This window comes from Rhynchophorus ferrugineus, unplaced genomic scaffold, assembly GCF_030347505.1.
Source record: "Rhynchophorus ferrugineus isolate W39M unplaced genomic scaffold, kcgeb_rfMv2 rfM8, whole genome shotgun sequence".
Taxonomy (NCBI): domain Eukaryota; kingdom Metazoa; phylum Arthropoda; class Insecta; order Coleoptera; family Curculionidae; genus Rhynchophorus; species Rhynchophorus ferrugineus.
In genome coordinates, this window is record NW_027472587.1 from 15,877,484 (window position 1) to 15,886,952 (window position 9,469).

Below are 9,469 nucleotides of genomic sequence, written 5' to 3' on the forward strand. Positions count from 1 at the left end.
AAAATTATCAGTTGTAAAACATAAAGCTTCAAAATTTGACATCTGTCATAACATAACCTTGAACTAGAGTGTCTCCAGTTTAAATCTATGAAGGTGCTGTAAATAAAATAAAATGTTTTCAATCCAATATATTGTTTTTTATATATTGTCGAATTCTAGTTTGTAAAAATATTAAATTCGTTTTTAATTCGTATGGAATTTTCACTTCTTATTTTATCCTAGTTAAAAAGAGATGGAATGCTGTCAGGTGCGTCGGGAGATGTAACCGAACCAGTGTATAAGATTCTATTTGGATTGGTACTGGTGGGCCATGTTGCCAGATGTCCGCAAAATTCGTCAAAACTTGGATTTTTATCTTAGTTCTCAGTTTTGACGACATGAAAATAGTATTTTACAAATATAAGGCGACTTTACACATATACAATAGAAATAGTGATGGTTTTCAATAAAATACACAAAATCAAACTGTTTTTTTTTAATTAGTATGGAGTTATTCCAAATTTGATTAGTCAGTAGAATGTGACGTCAGAGGTTGGTCACGTGATACGTCAATATGAAATTCTCAAGCAGTGAAATGTTTTCCTAATAAAATATTTTCTTTACAGGTGCCGGTAATGGTAATTTAAACTAACCAATTCATGTAGCGAAATAACGTTCTCAAGGCCTTCCTGCTCAGATAACGCAAAACAATTCTGAAATTATTTGTATTAAGTTAACACTCTATATATTACTCGATGAACCAAACTGAGACAAACAATCGGGTTATAGGAATGAGTCAATCAAATGCCTTTGTAAACCTCTATCTATACTCTATGACACATACTGAAAAGTGAAGCCTGTCACTGAGGTTTTAATATGATGTTGGTTACAAATGAACCCGATGCGATTTAATACACAGTAACACTGTCTGTTATAAATGCTTTAAAATCAATATATATATATATATATATATATATATATATATATATATATATATATATATATATATATATAGGCATGGTAATTAAAATCGAAACCATAGAATAAAGAAACTTTCCCGTGTGAGGAAGCCAGGGGTGTGCAACTGCAATGGTAAGTAGTGGGGCAAAGTTTCGCTTAGTCCAATTATTGGCGGCGCTGACAACGCGAATTTGATTGGTTAGTTTAAAATAGTTATGTAGAAACCTGTAAGGAAAATTTTGCTTTGATTGGTCTGCCATTTCCCCTGATTATTTTGTGACGTCACATTTATTGGCCAATAGTATTTAAATAAAAATCAAATTTAAATTTTAAAATTAACTTATTAAAATAAAATCCTATACAAATATACATAAGTGTAAATAATATAAATATATATAAACAAAAAGCAAAAAAAAACAATTATGAACTCTATTCTAGGCAATATTAAAATATCTATAATTCTTCTATAAGGCCTTCCCATATATGTTTAGTGCCATCAATTTTATGGGATCGATTAGAGTTCTAATTTATCTTGATATATTGAAGGTAAATTTTAAATCCTTTCCTGTTGATATTACATTAACTTCATTAAACCAAAAATACAATCAAACCTCAGAATAACTTAAAATTTTGTCTTGAAAATCATTATGGATTGGACAGTCGAAACACTAAAAATTTATGTGTTTTTTAAAAATATTTAGATTTTAGAGTATTTAATCTGTGGAACTACTTAATATAGAATATAGACAAATATTGCATGTTGTCTCTTTTTCAGAAGTCTTGTTAAATAGCCTGAAATAGGACTAAAATACAATATTAGACTTTTGTTTTCCTCAGAGCAAAATTCTCTGGAACTGAAAATATAGACTCAACTGGTGATTTAACAACCTCAAGTGGTACTAGATCTCCCGTTAAAAAAGAATATAAGTTATCTAACATGTTCATCTTCTTCACAATTTTCTCCGGGAGAATGATGTGAAAAAATTGAAATGATGAGCCCTTTTAAAAATTTCTCGAACATACTAGGGGAAGGATGCTGTTTCTACCTCTATGACCTCTAATAGATCCAACAAAAATCTTTAAGCAATCTTGGTTAAGATTTGTTAAACAAATGTAGTAATTTGTAAATTTAGAAAAAAATAGATTTCTTTAAGTTAATAAATCCCCTAAAATTAGCAATTAAATTTATAATTGATGGCACCATAACAAATATTTTCTTAGCAAGGCATTCAAATTTAAATATATAATTCCTCTACTATAAAATGATTGAACACTGATTGTTCTAAAAAGTTAAAGTATTGCAAATATGTTAGGGATATTTTACAATTAAAAGTAGTATTTATTACTACTAATTATCCAGTTATATTAATTATTACCTTCTTGTAAGACTTCTTTATGTAGAGACATCACACTGACAACATACGCACAACTTGGTAGATTAATTGAATTTTATTACTACTAACATCTTCATAAGTTTTTGAATTTCTGCAAACAAACAATATATAAACAGACATGTAGTAGATAGATAATTTTATATGTACCTGATAAAACCAATGATTCCTGTTCGTGAAGGAAGGATAATTCTAAATTTTACTAATATGTCCATAACAAACACCATGACGTTGATATATTTGCATTGTGGTTTATCCAGGTAACTTACTACTATTTACTTGATCAACCCATTTTTGGAAAGGAGCGAGATCATTCTTTGGGAAACGATGTCTAATTTCCGCAGTAGAATTTTACCCCGGTACACTACATCTTTTACTACACTGACGTATTGTCATCAATTTTTATATTATTACCCCATAATAATTAATGTAAAACAGAAAATATGCACAACGTAAAACGAAAATTTCGTGATCTAAACAAAAACCATAACCTACAAACAACAAACATAAAAATGGACGCCGATAGAAAATGCTGATTTCACACAATTTGATCGACCAATGACATTTCATGTTAGTGGCGGCACCTGGAATTTAAACTGCCAATCACAATTTGCTATCGCAGCGCTACAGTTGATTGAACTAAACAAAACATTTCCCCAAGGTCGCCTATACCGTAAAATTTCTATTTTTTCTATGGAGGACGATTACGCATGCGCTGTATGACAGTTAGTTACAGCGGGAAATTTAAAAATGTGTAATAATGTTCTTCTAGAAGGCAAGCAGTATATTTTCGATAACAGATTATTCACTGCATTTCAATAAGGATAGGCTGAGTTATCTGTAAATGAATATATAAATTTCAAGTTAGAACGTCCATTTTCTAATAATAAACATAAGTTTCTTATTATATACTTACTTTTGGGTCTTGTTGGGGTCTCCTATATATCTATCAGCCTCAAAAAACTTATGTGATTGTTATATTGCCATTGAGGGCATACTTTCCTTGTCTTGTAGTAAAGGTAAAGAATCTCAATAAATATTGCTTAATTATTTCAATGCAATAAATCATGACTATTTAACAAAATACTTACTATTTAAATTACAAGTAGGAATTACATCTTGTTTCAGCCATAGCTTTCCACATTTTGGTCTATAGTCTTCAAAAATTTATTACAAACTAATAAATTAGTTCGTCAAAAATTATTACAAACTTTCCTGGACCTACATAGGAGATCATAAGAGACCCCCCTAAGGTTTTCTTTTTATTATACTAATAAATTAAAATACACAGAATAATCTATTCAATAAGTAATTCTTAAATATATATAAAAACACATACTGAAAAACTTATCGTAAATAAACAATACAAATTATATCACCTAAAAATGGCCGTTAATTGCTTAGGTTAGAATTATTAATACCGAAGTCGAACGAGAGAGAAACACACATAAACCTGGTGCATTTTCAGTTACATTTGGCCGCGTAACTTTTTCTATATAACTTTCACTTCTAAATTTCTTTATTCTATGATCGAAGCATTCATCATGTAACAATACTGTCGTTTACTGTCAAAATAATCGAAAACAAAGAGGCGGCGAGTAAAAATACGTTAAACGCTTCGAATCTACCACTTTTTTGCCACTATCCATTACCGAAATTACCGTCCCGACGGGGCAGGAGGGGGGCTGGCGCTCGAAAGCTAATCTCTGCTACTTTTTCCTGAGAGAGTCTCCCGCTACGGGAATCGCGCACCGCCGTCCGTCCAGCCATGCGTTAATTGACATTAGCCGAAGAGAACGCGACCGTTTCCTCGGCACCGCCAAGCAGAAGAATATTTTCCAACGACTGAAAAATCGGTCGAGTCGGTCGCGTACCCGGTTAGAGACAGTTTTAAGATTAAAATGGATCGTTTTTCGACGAACGCGAGAGAAAAAAACGGAAAATACATCAGGATAGAGTTCTTTTTGAAGAGTCGGAATCAAATATTGGATCGGTAAACACGTCTGACGGCGAGGATGTAACAAATAACAACTATGGAATGGATGATAATTAGTTCGAAGTTTGTTTGTACGTCCAGGCCTGGAAAGAACTAAATGAACTCCTTTTTTTGACTTGAATCGGCCTGGACCGTTATGAGCGTTAATATTCTTCGAAAATCAAAAAAAACCAAGTCGAATTTAAGATGTCTGTGTTTGTTTTCCAGTCCTGAAACTTTAAAAGAACTATTTTAATATCTAGTCAAATAATAGGCGTGATAACTAATTTTGAAAATAATTTGAATGTATTAAACACCCTTAATACCTTTTATACCACATTCATTTTCTCTTTCTCCACATAGTTTTCTTTCTTCAGCCACACACTTTTTGTAATAAAATAATCATAGAGAAAAAGCTTGCAGTAGAAGGAAATTTTGCTTTTTTGTAGAAGTCTCATATCTCAAGTAATAAATAAATATAGTTTATACAATAAAATATGTTATATGCTTTTAAAAATTGTATTCCTTTGAAAGCAATGTCTGAAAGTTACATTAGACCTCTTTGAGGGTTATCTTTAGACCATTTAAATCCTATATTTCCTAATATTGTATGGAGGGAGGCCTTACATCACTCAAAGAGCTCTATCTCTGACATTTCTATTCTATCAAATTATTTTTATGTAATATAAAAAACTATTAGTTCTAAATTTCAAATGTTACGTGTCATTAAATGATGAAGTTTCATGGGAATACTGACGATTCGTTTGAAAATTGTAATTATTTTATTAAAACAAATAAAGAGAGGTGAAATTGAGCGAATTACTAGCTTCGTATTGTTTTACCATCCACCGTATAGCCCAGATCTGGCCTCCATTGATTAGTGGCCAGTCTTTACAGACCTCAAAAGAATGTTCCAGATAAAGACGTTCTAAGGAAAAAACTATTGAAGGAACGTTGGACTGGATATATAAATATATAAATAATATAAAATTTATGTCCAAAATTTAGCTCTAATTATTATCACCAATGTTTTGAAGAATTTTGCAGACATTTGGCAACGTGGCCCACCAGTACCAACCCAAATCGAATTCTATAGACTCATTTGGTTATATGTTCCGACGCATCGAACAGCATTCTATCTCTTTTTAACAAGAATAAAATGAGAAGTAAAAGTCTTGACGTCATCTATGGTTTGTACTGATTGTTATATTCGACTGAGTTTCAGCTGCTGATTCAACTGAGCATATAAAATTATGAAATGATGACATTTAATTGCAGCATTTAATGAATGAATTAATTTTTGATAAGGAAACTTACTTTAAGTTTTAATTAATTAATCTTACGAGTTGAATGCTTGGAAAATGATTTGATAAACATTAGGAGACCCCGTAACATACAAATATTGATGATGCAGAATTGGAAGTCCAGAAAATGGGTTTGGAACAAATATTTATATACACAAATACAAAAAATAAAGGTTTAAAAAAAAGGGATCAAAAAGTTAGATTAATGTTGGAATAAATGACGAAATACGAACGTTGGAAAAAAGTTAAAGTTGTTTCTCTTACTTAGTCCAGAGTTGTTTGTTATCTTAAGATCTTTATTATATAAAGTATTAGTTTTTAAGGTACAAAAAGTAGCAAGTTTACTCAATACAATACTGATCAATTAATTTGTCCGGCTTTATTTATCGACACCATGAAAAAAGATAAAAGCTCGCTTTATCTTTCACTACATTGGGTCCGTAAGAAGCATTAATGGTAGCCTGTCAATCTAGGAAATCGGTTCAAATGCCCTTAATACCACTAAAAACATTAAGTGTAATTTTTCTCCCTGATAAACTACATTTTTTCTCGCCTCCGTGGCCCCACTGAAAACATTCTATTATCATGCCTCGACAAAAATCTATAAATATGCCAGTGATTGATTATAAAATCTAATCTGATTTTCCGTCTAACAATTCTTTTGGAGTCGTCCCTCAGGTGGTGCGGTTTTTGTATCTGTGATAACACAGGCCCAAGATAGAAAAACAATATCTTCTCTTTTTCTCCCTCCCTCTCTCTCTCTCTCTCTCTCTTTATATATATATATATATATATATATATATATATATATATATATATATATATATATATATATATATATAAATTACGGTTAGTCCCGCTAAAACAATAGAACAGCTGGCCCGAGATCATGTTAAACGGGACTCAGTTATGAGAAGAATAATTAATTGATGCTTATTTTGGTGGAAGAAAAGAATCAATAGAACTTCAAAGGGTAAAAACAAAAAAAACAACATTGCTAAATCTGAATGTATGGATAGAGTTCATGTATATAATTTCAAGAAATATATAAAAAAGAAAAAAGGTTCAAGAAGGACAGTTCAGACGCATTATATATTATTCATTTAATTCTGTTTCTGTTTCAAGTATTTTTAATACGGCAATATATATTTCTTCATATTTGTTAAAGTATGGAAAGTAGAATAAACATGGAGATTGAGTATAAAAATAAGTAGTAGGTTGTATTTCTCAATATATTTTGTAGATATTGCATTGAAATGTTAGTACTATAATTTTCACTTTTCTATGGTAGTAACCCTTGGACTTCGAGAGTAAAAGACTAACTTTATGTAATAAAATCATTCTTGTTTCCAGCATGAAGAACAATATATATGCAACTAATAATTAATTAATGCTATGACTAACAAAATCTAATTAACTGTCATTTCAACGTTTACTTTTTTATATCAACTTTTGTTGTATATATACATTATTTTTATTATCACCTTTACATAAGTGATCTAATGTCTTATTCTGAAATATCCATGTTTCATCCATAAATACATACATTGAACTAATAAGTCTTCCTTGATTTTATTATATGCTTTTAAAAACAGTGCTCTTTTAAAAGAGACGTCTGGAAGATTTATTAGACCTCTTTGTGGATTATCTCTACATCATTTAAATCCTATATTACCCAACAATATACGAGGGATGTACATCCCTCAAAAAAATGCTGCATATTTCTAAGTTCTCTATGGATACTTTCCAGACTAACGCTTTGTTCCGAAATAATTGTATTCAATGATCTTTAACTGTTTTTATCTATTTCACGTATTTGTTCTTTGATAGAGCTAACATCAAGGTGATCTTTATTCGTCGCTCGTTTCATATGAGAACGGTTTATATTGTTTTTAATTTTTTGAGATATTTCAGTAACTGGGCCCATACTAATATTCATTGTAGCTGCAATACAATAAAATATTTTCAATAAACACGGCAGCAACTTACAAACTACGATTGATAATATATTAAACATCTTGAGAGCGTGAGATCACTGTTATATTGAATAGACATCAAAGCTTTATTATTTAACGGCGTTGCCTGAAAAATAGTTCAAAAACAAACAGCCCGAACCGTGTACACTGCTGTAAAGTTTTCCAACGATAAAAGCATGACGACAAATTGACAAATCAAGTAATTCTTTCCATTTCCGATTTGTCGGGGAACAAATTGGAATTCGAAGAACAAAAATAAATTAGGAGACGGCGAGGAAACGGTGTCCTTTTTGTTGTTCTTTCGACAACAACGTCAGAGGTGGGAGAAGTGGACGGTTTAACGGAGAATCTTCTCCCCCTTCTATATAAATTATTAAAATGTTTTTCTTCTGACACTAGATCTCATTTGGAAAAAAGCAAAAATGTATTATTGATGAAGAATATTCACCGTCTAATTTTTTACAAATAACAGATCAATAGAAAAGTCTCCGGTTTACCATAGTAAAACACATTTTTTTGACAAAATTAGTTTTTTTTATTCAACATAATTCCCTTCAAGGGTGATACAATGATTATAGTGACCCCCCAACTTTTCGATACTACAAAAATGCACAATTTGTCCTTTGCTTCAAAATAAGCCTCAGTTTTGTAAGTAGTGAATGTGAAGATTGACTTTATACACCATATGTGTTAAGTTAAAATATCATCCATACTCTCGGCAGAATTAACAACCATCTGGAAGCCTCTATAGATTATACTGGAGGGTTCAGTGATTGGTTAATTCGTACTGATTCCATGAGTATTGTTCTGGTAATTGAAGATGCATTTTTTAGACACCATATTATCGTTCGCGTTGTCGTCTATGATAGGAAATATAAATACATTATAAAAACAGTTAATAGTAAAATAGTATATTCAAAATAAGAATTGTCTGCGTATTGGGTGTTTGGATGATTCCTGATAATTATTTCACTTTAACGAGCTATTTATTGAGAAAAATTGATACAAAATATATTAATCCAAATATTTCCCGTCATTTTCTACCATTTCCCCCATTTTTCATTAAAAAATACATCGTTCCAGCTTTCTTTGTGTCTGACTTCAAAATAACCATTTTTAAATGGTTGAAATCAAAATAAACCATTGGGATATGATGAAGCAGCGTCACCAAGAGTTTCTAGAAATGTTAGATGGACTTCGGCGGCAGATTTCTTCAAATTAATCACTATAAGTAGTAAGTGTGAAGAATGACTTTGTACAAGACATGTGTTAAGTTAAAATATACGTCATTTATTCCACATAAGCGTTAAAACAAAATTAAAAACCACAAAGAGCTTTCCCGCTCCGCAATTTATTTACGATTTCTGAAACGAGAGCTCGGATCTTTCCATATTACTTTGTCCGACAATTTGCCTTAATTTAGATTTAGGTTTGGAACCTTCACGCTTTTGTGTTTTGATTAAAGCCGAGGAAGTTTTTTCTTGTCGTTTGTGTTTGAAAAATTAAAGGCCGCGCCACGATGTTAAGTTACGGTTTCGTTCGTCGAAGAGGCAAGGACACTTAGCGCCGTACCAAAAAAGTTTCGGGACGAGGGAAAAAAGAAAGTTTTAAATTAATAATTGGCAATTATTTGGTGGCCCGTGTCAGTTTTTTTTTCTAGTTACGTCTTTGATGTCTGTCAGAACATAATTATTATGATTTTAACGTAGATCGCAAGTTAAGAAAGGAAGATAACATTGATATATTAATGGAGCTATTAAAAACGATTAGAAAATATATCGCCATGTTATAGTTATAAGAGTAGATAAGAGAGATGATGATTTAAGTAACAGTTCAATTCAAAAGTCCCCGGCCTACCATAGTAAAACACATTCTTTTGGTAAA

General features: G+C 31.1%; 1 long non-coding RNA gene across 1 annotated transcript; it reads right to left on the reverse strand.

Moving 5' to 3' along the window:
* Window positions 1-1,260: 1,260 nt before the first annotated feature.
* On the reverse strand, window positions 1,261-2,895 carry LOC143201265 (uncharacterized). The gene is made up of 3 exons (XR_013006919.1): window positions 2,481-2,895; window positions 2,316-2,424; window positions 1,261-2,221 (listed from the first exon to the last, which is right to left on the reverse strand). It is a non-coding gene; the product is annotated as an uncharacterized LOC143201265 (long non-coding RNA).
* Between the last annotated feature and the right edge of the window lie 6,574 nt (window positions 2,896-9,469).